Genomic DNA, 12,825 nt, shown 5'->3' on the forward strand with positions numbered 1-12,825 from the left:
GAGAAGCAGCGCGGCTCAGTGGAAAGGGCACGGGCTTGGGAGTCAGAGGTCATGAGTTCGAATCCCAACTCTGCCACTGGTCGGCTGTGTGACTGTGGGCGAGTCACTTAACTTCTCTGTGCCTCAGTTCCCTCATGGGTAAAAGGGGGACGAGGACTGTGAGCCCCGCGTGGGACGACCTGATTTCCCTGTGTCTACCCCGGCGCTTAGCACAGTGCTCTGCACATAGTAAGCGCTTAACAGATACCAACATTATTATTATTAGGGGCGGCGTGGGCCCCCCGGGGGCGATCAGTACGGCGCCCCGGGGCGACGAGGCGGCCAGAGTCCGGGGGAGCTCGTGTCGCAGGGAGAGAAGGACGACGACTGGGTACCTGGAGGGTGGAGGCGAGGCCCGGGGGTGGTCGTCGTCGCTGGTCCCGCGGCTTGGGGTCCCGGGGGGGGGTCTCCTCCTCCCGTCCCCCGCGCTTCCGAGGCCCGGGGAGGTCGGAGGCGGTCAGAGGGGCGGCCCCGGTGCCTTTTCACCCCGCCCTTAGCCGTTGCATCGTATTTGTTGAGCGCTTCCTCTGTGCTGAGCGCTGCCCTAAGCGCTTGGCAGGGACAAATCGGCAACGGAGAGAGTCCGTCCCCGCCCTTGGGGCCGTCGTCATCGATGTCGGGGCCTCCCTCGGAGGGACGGCCCGGAGGGGAGAAAGGACCAGACCGAAGCCAACCGGTCCTTCTCCTTGGCCTCCCTTTCCCGGCATCCCTCGGGCTCCCCGGGCCTTGACCAGAGCGACGCACGGCGTCCCCACGTCACGTGACCCTGGGTGGGCCTCCCCCCCCCCCCCCCAGGCCATCACCCTAATGATAATAATCATGTCGGTATCTCTTAGGGGCTTAATTATGTTGGTGTTGGTTAAGCGCTTCCGCTGCGCAGAGCACTGCTCTAAGCCCTGGGAGAGAGACAGGGTCATCGGGTGGGCCCATATAATAATAATGTTGGTATTTGTTAAGCGCTTCCTCTGCGCAGAGCACTGCTCTAAGCGCTGGGAGAGAGACAGGGTCATCGGGTGGGCCCATATAATAATAATGTTGGTATTTGTTAAGCGCTTCCTCTGCGCAGAGCACTGTTCTAAGCGCTGGGAGAGAGACAGGGTCATCGGGTGGGCCCATATAATAATAATGTTGGTATTTGTTAAGCGCTTCCTCTGCGCAGAGCACTGTTCTAAGCGCTGGGAGAGAGACAGGGTCATCGGGTGGGCCCATATAATAATAATGTTGGTATCTGTTAAGCGCTTACTATGTGCAGAGCACTGTTCTAAGCGCCGGGGTAGACATAGGGGAATCAGGTTGTCCCACGTGGGGCTCACAGTCTTCATCCCCATTTTACAGATGAGGGAACTGAGGCCCAGAGAAGCTAAGTGACTTGCCCACAGTCACCCAGCTGACAAGTGGCAGAGCTGGGATTCGAACTCATGACCTCTGACTCCAAAGCTCTTTCCACTGAGCCACGCTGCTTCTCTGTAAATACCAACAGTATTATGTCCGTGGCCATCTTTTTTTATGGGATTTTTTTAAGCACCGGCCACGTTGGGCCCCGTCCCAAGCCCTGGGGTTGAGGGAAGCGGTGTGGCTCACTGGAAAGAGCCCGGGCTTGGGAGTTGGAGGTCATGGGTTTGAATCCAAGCTCTGCCACTTGTCAGCTGGGCGACTGTGGGCAAGTCACTTCTCTGGGCCTCACTGACCTCATCTGGAAAATGGGAATGAAGACTGGGAGCCTCACGTGGGACCACCTGATGACCCTGGATCTCCCCCAGCGCTTAGAACGGTGCTCTGCACGTAGTAAGCGGTTAACAAATACCAACATTATTATTATTATTACCCCAGCGCTTAGAACAGTGCTCTGCACGTAGTAAGAGCTTAACAAATACCGACATGATTATCACAGTGCGCTGCACGTAGTAAGCGCTTAACAAATACCGACATGATTATCACAGTGCGCTGCACGTAGTAAGTGCCCAATAAATACTATTGAATGAAAGACGAAAAATAATCAGGTTGGACGCGGCCCCGGCCCCTCGTAACCTCCCGGTGGGCGGGGGACGTGTCCCCCAACTCTGTTATTCTGTGCTCTCCCAAGCGCTTAGTACTGTGTCCTGCGCAGAGTAAGTGCTTATTGACCGCTAGAGCTCGGAGGCTTAATCCCCACTTTACAAATCAGGTCATTGATGCCCCCAGAAGATGTGTGACTTAATAATAATAACGTTGGCATTGCTTAAGCGCTCACTATGTGCCGAGCACTGTTCTAAGCGCCGGGATGTACAGGGTCATCAGGTCGCCCCACGTGAGGCCCACAGTCTTAATCCCCATTGTACAGATGAGGGAACAGAAGCACAGAGAGGTGAAGTGACTCGCCCACGGTCACACAGCCGACAAGCGGCAGAGCCGGGATTCGAACCCATGACTCCTGACTCCCAAGCCCGGGCTCTTGCCACTGAGCCACGCTGCTTCTCTTGACTTGCCCAAGGTCACCCGGCGGACAAGCGGCGGGATTAGATGTCCGGTCCTCTGACTCCCAGGCCCGTGCTCTGTCGGCCACACCGTTTCTCAGTCGTTTATCAAAATGTCTACCTCCCCGCCGGACTCTAAACTACCCGCTCTGTCGTGCTCGCCCAAGCGCTCAGTACAGTGCTCTGCACGCAAGAAGTACTCGATAAATAAGCGAGAAGCAGCATGACTCCGTGGACGGGGCCCTGGGGGTCAGAAGGTCAGGGGTTATTATTATTGGCTCAGTGGAAAGAGCACAGGCTTAAGAGTCAGGGGTCATGGGTTCTAATCCCGGCTCCGCCACCTGTCAGCTGGGTGACTTCGGGCGAGTCACTTCGCTTCTCTGGGCCTCAGTTCCCTCATCTGAAAAACGGGAATTCAGACCGTGAGCCCCACGTGGGACCACCTGATGACCCTGTCTCTCCGCCAGCGCTTAGAACAGCGCTCGGCACATAGTAAGCGCTTAACAAATACCAACATTATTATCATTAAGGGCTTACTATGTGCCGAGCGCTGTTCCAAGCACCGGGGGGTTCTAAATCCGGTTCTGCCTCCTGTCTGCCGTATGACCTCGGGCGAGCCACATCACTTCTCCGGACCTCAGTCCCCTCCTCTGTAAAATGGGGATTAAGAGCGGGAGCCTCGTGCGGGGGGCAGCCGCTGCGTCCAGCGCGGCTCAGTGGAAAGAGCCCGGGCTTGGGAGTCAGAGGTCATGGGTTCCAATCCTGGCTCCGCCACTCGTCAGCTGGGTGACTGGGGGCAAGTCACTTCACTTCTCTGGGCCTCACTTACCTCGTCCGTAAAATGGGGATGAAGACTGTGCGCCTCACGTGGGACCACCCGATGACCCTGTATCTACCCCGGCGCTCTGCACATAGTAAGCGCCTAACAAACACCAACGTTTATTTTAGTTATTTATTTTTACCTTGTATCCACCCTGCGTCCAACCTGACTACCTCGGATCCACCCCAGCGCTTAGAACAGCGCTCTGCACATAGTAAGCGCCTAACAAACACCAATATTTATTTTAGTTATTTATTTTTACCTGCGTCCAACCTGACTACCTGGGATCCACCCCAGCGCTTAGAACAGCGCTTGGCACCTAGTAAGCGCTCAAGAAGTACCATAATAATACTACACAGCAGCGTGGCTCAGTGGAAAAGAGCCTGGGCTTTGGAGTCGGAGGTCATGAGTTCGACTCCCGGCTCTGCCACTTGTCAGCTGGGTGACCGTGGGCGAGTCACTTCACTTCTCTGGGCCTCAGCGACCTCCTTTCTAAAATGGGGATTAACTGGGAGCCTCACGTGGGACAACCTGATGACCCTGCATCTCCTCCAGCGCTTAGAACAGTGCTCTGCACATGGCAAACGCTTAACAAATACCAACAGTATTATTATATTGTTATAATTGCACTCACCTCAGCGTTTGGCAGAGTGCTCCGCACAAAGTAAGAGCTCAATCGATACGATTGACCACCTGACGACCCTGGCTCTCCCCCAGCGCTTAGAACAGTGCTCTGCACATGGCAAGCGCTTAACAAATACCAACATTATTATATTTTTATAATTGTACTCTCCTGAGCGTTTGGCAGAGTGCTCTGCACAAAGTAAGAGCTCAATCAAGATGATTGACCACCTGCTGACCCTGGAACTCCCCCCAGCACTTAGAACAGTGCTCTGCACATGGCAAGCGCTTAACAAATACCAACAGTACTATTATATTGTTATAATTGCACTCTCCTCAGCGTTTGGCAGAGTGCTCTGCCCAAAGTAAGAGCTCAATCGATACGGTCGACCACCTGACGACCCTGGCTCTCCCCCAGCGCTTAGAACAGTGCTCTGCACATGGCAAGCGCTTAACAAATACCAACATCATTATTAAATTGTTATAATTGCACTCTCCTCAGCGTTTGGCAGAGTGCTCTGCCCAAAGTAAGAGCTCAATCGATACGGTCGACCACCTGACGACCCTGGCTCTCCCCCAGCGCTTAGAACAGTGCTCTGCACATGGCAAGCGCTTAACAAATACCAACATCATTATTAAATTGTTATAATTATACTCTCCTGACTGTTTGGCAGAGTGCTCTGCGCAAAGTAATAGCTCAATCAAGACGATTGACCACCTGCTGACCCTGGATCTCCCCCAGTGCTTACAACAGTGCTCTGCACATGGCAAGCGCTTAACAAATACCAACATTATTATATTGTTATAATTGTACTCTCCTGAGCTTTTGGTAGAGTGGTCTGCGCTTAACAAATACCAACATTATTACATATAACAGCCTGAGGGTGCTCAGGCCCAGCCATCCTCCCCCCAGGCCACCAAAAGCCCCAGGTGGCGACAACCGCAGAGGCTGCCGGGAGTCCTTTGGCTCCCGCCCAGACGCCTCTTTTGCATACCCACAATGCACCGGGGGGGAACCCCAGCCCTTTCCTCGGGGGAACATTTCCTTTTTTCCCACGGTCTCCCCCCCTCCCCCCGGCTCTAGGCCGCATCCCTCTGCTCCGGGGGCAGCCCCGCGAAAGGTGGGGGGGGTCCCGACTGTAGGGTGGGGGTGAGTCGCCATGACTCAACCCGAAATAATCGCTTATGGGGAGGACCCGTCGGCGGGCGGGGGGGGTATACTCTGGTTTCTCTTCAGATCGCATAAATCTTTCGCCTTTTACTAAAGATTTCCGTGGAGAGGAACAATTATGAGTGCGTAACCAATTTTTTGAGGCCTCGCTTCGGCGAGGCTCCCTTTGAAGTATTAAAAATAGAGCTTGAACTTTCTTTCTACTTGTCGTCTTTAGGAGAACCGTGTGCCGGCTCAATCACTGTCATACAAAATATTCCGTGCAAGAAATAGCTTGTACTAATAACCCGGGAAAAGCACTGTGGGGTGCGCGCATGCGCTAGGAGGAGAAAAAGAAAAAAAAGACATGTCATGCGCTTTGGGAAGAAGGTTATGGCAGGCGCCATTGCGGGGGGTGGTATGGTCTGTGGTGCGCATGCGTTATGGGGGGAAGAGTATGTCGTGCGCATGCGCCATTGCGGGGGGGGGTGTTATGGTCTGTGGTGCGCATGCGTTTTGGGAGGGGGGGTAGGGTCTGTGGTGCGCATGCGTCATGGGGGAGGAGGATCTGCCGCGCGCATGCGTCTTCGCCCCCGTCAGGGAGGAATGCCGCGCGCATGCGCGCGGGTGCCCCCCTAGCTCCTTCAGAGGCCACCCCTGGTTATAATAATGATAATAGACACATTCCCTGCCCACAACGAGTATATTAAGTGCTCAATAAATAATCATGGTGCTTGTTAAGCGCCTACTATGTGCAAAGCGCTGTTCTAAGCGCTGGAGAGGATATAAGGTTGTCCCACGTGGGGCTCCCAGTCTTCATCCCCCTTTTACAGATGAGGGAACTGAGGCCCAGAGGTGTGAAGTGACTCGCCCCAAGTCGCAACAGCTAACGAGAGGCTGGGTGGGGATTCGAACCCATGACCTCCGACTCCCAAGCCCGGGCTCTTGCCACTGAGCCAACGCTGCTTCTCGTCTGCTGCCTCCGTCTCCTCTTGGTTAAACCAAATCGATATTATTTATGGGTTCGATTTTCCCATTGGGGAAGAAAGGAAAAAAAGAATCGGGCACAGCAATGTGGCTAGGTGGATAGAGCACGGGCCTGGGAGTCACAAGGGCCTGGGTTCGAATCCCGGCTCCGCCACCTGTCAGCTGGGTGACTTTGGACAATAATAATGTTGGTGTTTGTGAAGCGCTTACTATGTGCGGAGCACTGTTCTGAGCGCTGGGGGAGATCCAGGGTCATCAGGTTGTCCCCTGTAAGGCTCCCAGTCTTCAGCCCCATTTGACAGATGAGGTCACTGAGGCCCAGAGGAGTGAAGTGACTTGCCCCCAGTCACCCAGCTGACAAGGGGCAGAGCCGGGATTTGAACCCATGACCTCTGGCTCCCGAGCCCGGGCTCTTGCCACTGAGCCACGGTCAGTGAACAAGTTACAACTTCTCTGGGCCTCAATTCCCTCGTCTGTAAAATGGGGATTTTGAGACTGGGAGCCCCACATGGGACAATCTGATGACCCTGGATCTCCCCCAGCGCTCAGAACAGTGCTCTGCACAGAGTAAGCGCTTAACAAATACCAACATTATTATTATTAATAATAATAATCGCCACTCTGCCACTCGTCTGCTGGGGGATCTTGGGCAAGTCACTTCACTTTTCTGTGCCTCAGTTACCTCGTCTGTAAAGTGGATCCGATGCCTGTTCTTCCTCCTACTTAGAAGGGGCACCCCGTGGAGGACCTGATTGTCTTGGATCTAATAATAACAATAATAATAATAATGTTGGTATTTGTTAAGCGCTTACTATGTGCAGAGCACTGTTCTAAGCGCTGGGGTAGACACAGGGGAATCAGGTTGTCCCACGTGGGGCTCACAGTCTTAATCCCCATTTTACAGATGAGGGAACTGAGGCACAGAGAAGTTAAGTGACTTGCCCACAGTCGACAAATGGCAGAGATGGAATTCGAACTCATGACCTCTGACTCCAAAGCTCATGCTCTTTCCACTGAGCCACGCTGCTTCTCTACCCCCAACGCTTAGCATAGGGCTTGGCACACAGTAAGCGTTTCACCCTTACCCAATTATAATGAGCTCACACCGCCTGAATGGGAACAACGTGGCTAGGAGTCGGAGGCCCTGGGTTCTAATCCCACTCTGCCACATTAATAATAATAATAATGATGTTGGTATTTGTTCAGCGCTTACAATGTGCCGAGCACCGTTCTAAGCGCTGGGGTAGACACGGGGGAATCAGGTTGTCCCAGGTGGGGCTCACAGTCTTAACCCCCCATTTTCCAGATGAGGTCACTGAGGCCCAGAGAAGTGAAGTGACTTGCCCACAGTCACACAGCCGACAGGCGGCAGAGCCGGGAGTCGAACCCATGACCATTAGGGGAAGCAGCGTGGCTCAGTGGAAAGAGCTTGGGCTGCGAAGTCAGAGAATCGATTTACTGATAAATTAGTGAAGATGGGGTTGGGCTATATTTTAAAATCCTCTTGAATCTACTTGCTAGGGAACCTCCCCAGCCCTTAGAACAGAACAGAGAAGCAGCGTGGCTCACTGGAAAGAGCACGGGCTTTGGAGTCAGAGGTCATGGGTTCGAACCCCGGCTCTACCACTTGTCAGCTGTGTGACTTTGGGCAAGTCACTTAACTTCTCGGTGCCTCAGTTACCTCATCTGTAAAATGGGGATTAAGACTGTGAGCCCCACGTGGGACAACCTGATTCCCCTGTGTCTACCCCAGCGCTTAGAACAGTGCTCGGCACATAGTAAGCGCTTAACAAATACCAACATTATTATTATTATTAGAACTCGGCACATGATGAGACGCTCAACAAATACCACTGTTTACAACTGTGGTTTGCAGCAATGCTAGATTCTGCTGTCTTCTGATTCTGTCATTTTCTACTCACAGTTGATAAAGACACAGGCACGAGCACGTGTGCAGGTCTGTGTGGGTGTTCACTCTTTTTAATCACTTTTTATAAAGGCATGAAAATTAGAAGTGTTTTCCTGTCCTGGAATTTGGTTAGGTTTGAAAAACCCGGTTTTGTAGGCAAATAAGACTTGTAACAACTGATGACCCTGTCTCTCCCCCAGCGCTCAGAACAGTGCTCTGCACAGAGTAAGCGCTTAACGAATACCAACATTATTATTATCAATCGTATTTATTGAGCGCTGACTGTGTACAAAGCACTGTCCTGGAAAAGCGGCGTGGCTTAGTGGCGAGAGCCCGGGCTTGGGAGTCAGAGGTCACGGGTTCGAATCCCTGCTCCGCCACTTGTCAGCTGTGCGACTCTGGGCCTCAGTTCCCTCATCTGTAAAATGGGGGTGAAGGCTGTGAGCCTCATGTGGGGCAATCTCCTAACCTGGTATCTCCCCCAGCGCTTAGAACAGTGCTCCGCACATAGTAAGCGCTTAACACATACCAATATTATTATTATTACTAAGCACTTGGGAGATTACAATATAACATCAGACACATTCCCCGCCTACAACGAGCTCGCAGTCGAGAGGACCCGGCTGCTGGGTGACCTTGGGCCATCAGTCCAATGTACTTACTGAGCACTTACTGTACGCAGAGCACTGTGTTAAGCGCTTGGGACAGTAGAGTACAACGGAATCGGTAGACGCGTTCCCTCACAACAAGCAGTGGAGAAGGGGATAGAGACATTAATATAGCATCATTAAAATATATAATCACATTAAATCGTGGGCAACTCACCGCTTCTCTGTGTCCGCGACCTCCTCTGTAAAACGGGGATTCGATCCCCCGCCCCGCATTTCATACTGACGGCATCCGACTATGTGCCAAGCACTGTGCTGAGCGGCGGGGTCGAAGCAAGGTGAACCGGTTGTCCCAGGCGACCGTCTTCACCCCCATTTTCCAGATGAGGTAACCGAGGGCCGGAGAAGGGGTTTGCCCAGTCGCCCGGCCGAGCGGCGGGGCCTGCGAGCCCCACGACACGGGGCCTGTGTCCATCCTGATTGGGGTATCCCTAGTACGGTGTGTGACATGTAGTAAGCGCTTCAATGCCCCTAAAAAAAAGGGGGCCGCAGCGTGGCCCAGTGGCAAGAGCCGGGGCTTGGGAGTCAGAGGTCATGGGTTCGAACCCCAGCTCTGCCACTTGTCGGCTGGGTGACTGTGATTTGTCCGTTCCAAGCGCTTGGTCCAGTGCTCTGCACATAGGAAGCGCTCGATAAATACTATCGAATGAATGAATGAGTCACTTCGCTTCTCTGGGCCTCAGTGACCTCTTCTGGAAAATGGGGATGAAGACTGGGAGCCTCTCGTGGGACCAGCTGATGACCCTGGATCTCCCCCAGCGCTTAGAACAGTGCTCTGCACAGAGTAAACGCTTAACAAATACCAACAGTCCAAGCGCTCACTACAGTGCTCTGCACAGAGTAAGCGCTCAATAAATACTACTGCGGGCGTTGGGGGGGGGGGGGTTAGAGCAGCAGCGTGGCTCAGTGGCAAGAGCCCGGGCTTGGGAGTCGGAGGTCATGGGTTCGAATCCCGGCTCCGCCCCTTGTCGGCTGGGTGAATGTGGGCGAGTCACTTCTCTGGGCCTCACTGACCTCATCTGGAAAATGGGGATGAAGAGCTGGAGCCCCGAGTGACCCTGGCTCTCCCCCAGCGCTTAGAACAGTGCTCTGCCCACAGTAAGCGCTTAACAAATAGCAACAGTCCGAGCGCTTAGGACAGTGCTCCGCACCTAGTAATAGCTCAATAACTAGGATTGAATGTTTGGGGGGGGGGCAGGCAGCCGGCAGTTCCCCCGGGGAGCCACCAGGGGGCGGCCCAGCTCCAGGAAAGGGGCAGGATTCGGCCTCCGGGCCCGGCCTTAGCTACTGCCGCTAAGGATGCCGGGAAAACCAGAGACCCTGGGGGGTGGGGGGGGTGGGGGGGGGTGGGGGGGGGTGGGGGGGGGTGGGGGGGGTGGGAGGGGGCCCTGACCCTCCCCCAGAACTGCCCTGTCCCCTCTTCTTCCTCCCCTCCTCCTCCTCCTCCTCTCCATCCCCGCCTCCTCGCATCAGGACCAGTGGGCCGCCCACTGGGCCTTACTGTTGGGCAGGGCACTGTACTGAGCGCTGGGAATGGGCAGTTCGTTCAAACGCTCATTCAATAGTACTTACTGAGCGCCTACTGTGGGTAGAGCACTGTGCTCAGCGCTGGGAAGGCACAGTTCGGCAACAGGTGGAGACCATCCCTGCCCAATGACGGGCTCGCCGTCTAAACGATAAGGGTGGTGTTTGTCCAGCACTTACGGTGTGCAAAGCACTGTCCTAAGCACTGGGCGGGAGGGATACAAGGTGATCAGGTTGTCCCAAGTGGGGTTCACGCATATATATTATATATATAATATATAATAATACTAATGGTGGTATTTCTTAAGCGCTTACTCTGTGCAAGGCACCGTTCTAAGCGCTGGGGGGATACAAGGCGATCAGGTGGTCCCAAGTGGGGCTCACACTCATATATTAAATATATATATAATATATAATAATACTAATGGTGGTATTTAAGCGCTTACTCTGTGCGCACAGTTTTTAATCCCCATTTTACAGATGAGGTCGTTGAGGCCCAGAGAAGTGAAGGGACTTGCCCAAAGTCACGCAGATGGCAAGTGGCGGGGGCCGGGATTCGAACCTAAGCGCTGGGGGGATACAAGGTGATCAGGTGGTCCCAAGTGGGGCTCACACTCATATTATATATATATAAAATATATAATAATACTAACGATGGCATTTGTTGAGCGCTTACTCTGTGCAAGGCACTGTTCTAAGCGCTGGGGGGATACAAGGTGATCAGGTGGTCCCAAGTGGGGCTCACACTCATATATTATATATATAATATACAATAATACTAATGGTGGCATTTTTCAAGTGCTTACTATGTGCAAGGCACCGTTCTAAGCGCTGGAGGGGATACAAGGTGATCAGGTGGTCCCAAGTGGGGCTCACACTCATATATTATATATATAAAATATATAATAATACTAATGTTGGTATTTGTTAAGCGCTTACTCTGTGCAAGGCACTGTTCTAAGCGCTGGGGGGGATACAGGGTGATCAGGTTGTCCCAAGTGGGGCTCGCACTCATATATATATATAATATACAATAATGCTAACGGTGGCATTTTTTAAGCGCTTACTATGTGCAAGGCACTGTTCTAAGCGCTGGGGGGGATTACAAGGTGATCAGGTTGTCCCACCTGGGGCTCACAGTTTTTAATCCCCATGTTACAGATGAGGCGCCCAGTTTTTAATCCCCATTTTACAGATGAGGTCGTAGAGGCCCAGAGAAGTGAAGGGACTTGCCCAAAGTCCCGCAGATGGCAAGTGGCGGGGGCCGGGATTCGAACCCATGACCTCTGACTCACAAGCCCGTATTCTTTCCAATGAGCCACGCTGCTTCTCTGAAGGTCTGAAGGTGACCCGTCCACCCTTCCCTACCTCACTGGTACCCCTAGGGCCTCATTCAGCGTGGCTTAGTGGAAAGAGCCCGGGCTTGGGAGTCAGAGGTTGTGGGTTCGAATTCCGGCTCCGCCACCTGTCTGCTGTGTGACTTTGAGCAAGTCACTTCACTTCTCTGGGCCTTAGTTCCCTCATCTGTAAAATGGGGATTGAAACTGTGAGCCCCACATGGGACAACCCGATCACCTTGTATCCCCCCTAGTGCTTAGAACAGTGCTTGGCACATAGTAAGCGCTTAACGAATGCCATCGTTATTCATTCATTCAATAATATTTATTGAGCACTCACTATGGGCAGAGCACTGTACTGAGCGCTTGGAATGGACAATTTGGCAACAGGTAGAGACCATCCCTGCCCAATGACGGGCTCACAGTCTAAACGATAATAACGGTGGGTGTTTGTTAAGTGCTTACTACGTGCAAAGCACTGTCCTAAGCACTGGGAAGGGATACGAGGTGATCAGGTCGCCCCACGTGGGGCTCACGGTTTTAATCCCCATTTTCCAGATGAGGTCACTGAGGGCCAGAGAAGTGAAGTGAGTTGCCCACAGTCACACAGCGGGCAAGCGCCGGAGCCAGGATTAGAACCCACGACCTCCGACTCCCAAAACCGTCTCTTTCCACTGAGCCAAAGCCCCCTGAGGGCGGAAATCCCGTCCACCAGCCAATAATAACGGCGGTGTCCGTTAGGCGCTTCCCGTGTGGCAGGCGGGCACCGTACTAAGCGATGAGCCGGCTACAAGCGGATCAGGTTGGACGTAGTCCCTGTCCCACCTGGGGCTCACAGTCTTAATCTGTATTTTTCAGGTGAGGAAACTGAGGCACGGAGAAGTGAAGCGACTTGCCCGGGGTCACACGGCAGACAATAAATTGTATCGTATTCTATCTATCGTATTGTAGTCTCCCAAGCAGCCGAGAGGGCTCAGCCCCCGGTAAACACTCAACGGATAGAGTTGATCGAGCGGGTGGGGAACCAGGAGGGAAACTGAGGCCAGGAGCTGGAATCAGATGGATTTTAGATCAGGAGACCTTGGAGGTGGGACTCCCAAGATCTTCCACTGACTTGCGAGGGGGTCGGTGCGACTTTGCCCTGGGAGGGAAAGTACACACAAACACACACACACACACCCCCTCCCCACCCCCTGCGACGACCAATCCCTCCTGAACCTGCTCACGGGGTGTCTCCGTCCCCCCCGGGCCCTGAGTTTCCGTGACCACCATTTTGGGGAGCCCGGACGGGGGAGGGACGGGGGGACAGCTGGGGTT

General features: G+C 53.5%; 1 non-coding gene across 1 annotated transcript; it reads left to right on the plus strand.

Moving 5' to 3' along the window:
- The first annotated feature begins 5,150 nt into the window (after positions 1–5,150).
- On the plus strand, positions 5,151–5,266 carry LOC114805592. The gene has a single exon (XR_003753563.1). It is a non-coding gene; the product is annotated as a U5 spliceosomal RNA (small nuclear RNA).
- The last annotated feature ends 7,559 nt before the right edge of the window (positions 5,267–12,825 follow it).

The sequence above is a fragment of the Ornithorhynchus anatinus genome, chromosome 18 (genome assembly GCF_004115215.2).
Source record: "Ornithorhynchus anatinus isolate Pmale09 chromosome 18, mOrnAna1.pri.v4, whole genome shotgun sequence".
Lineage (NCBI taxonomy): Eukaryota > Metazoa > Chordata > Mammalia > Monotremata > Ornithorhynchidae > Ornithorhynchus > Ornithorhynchus anatinus.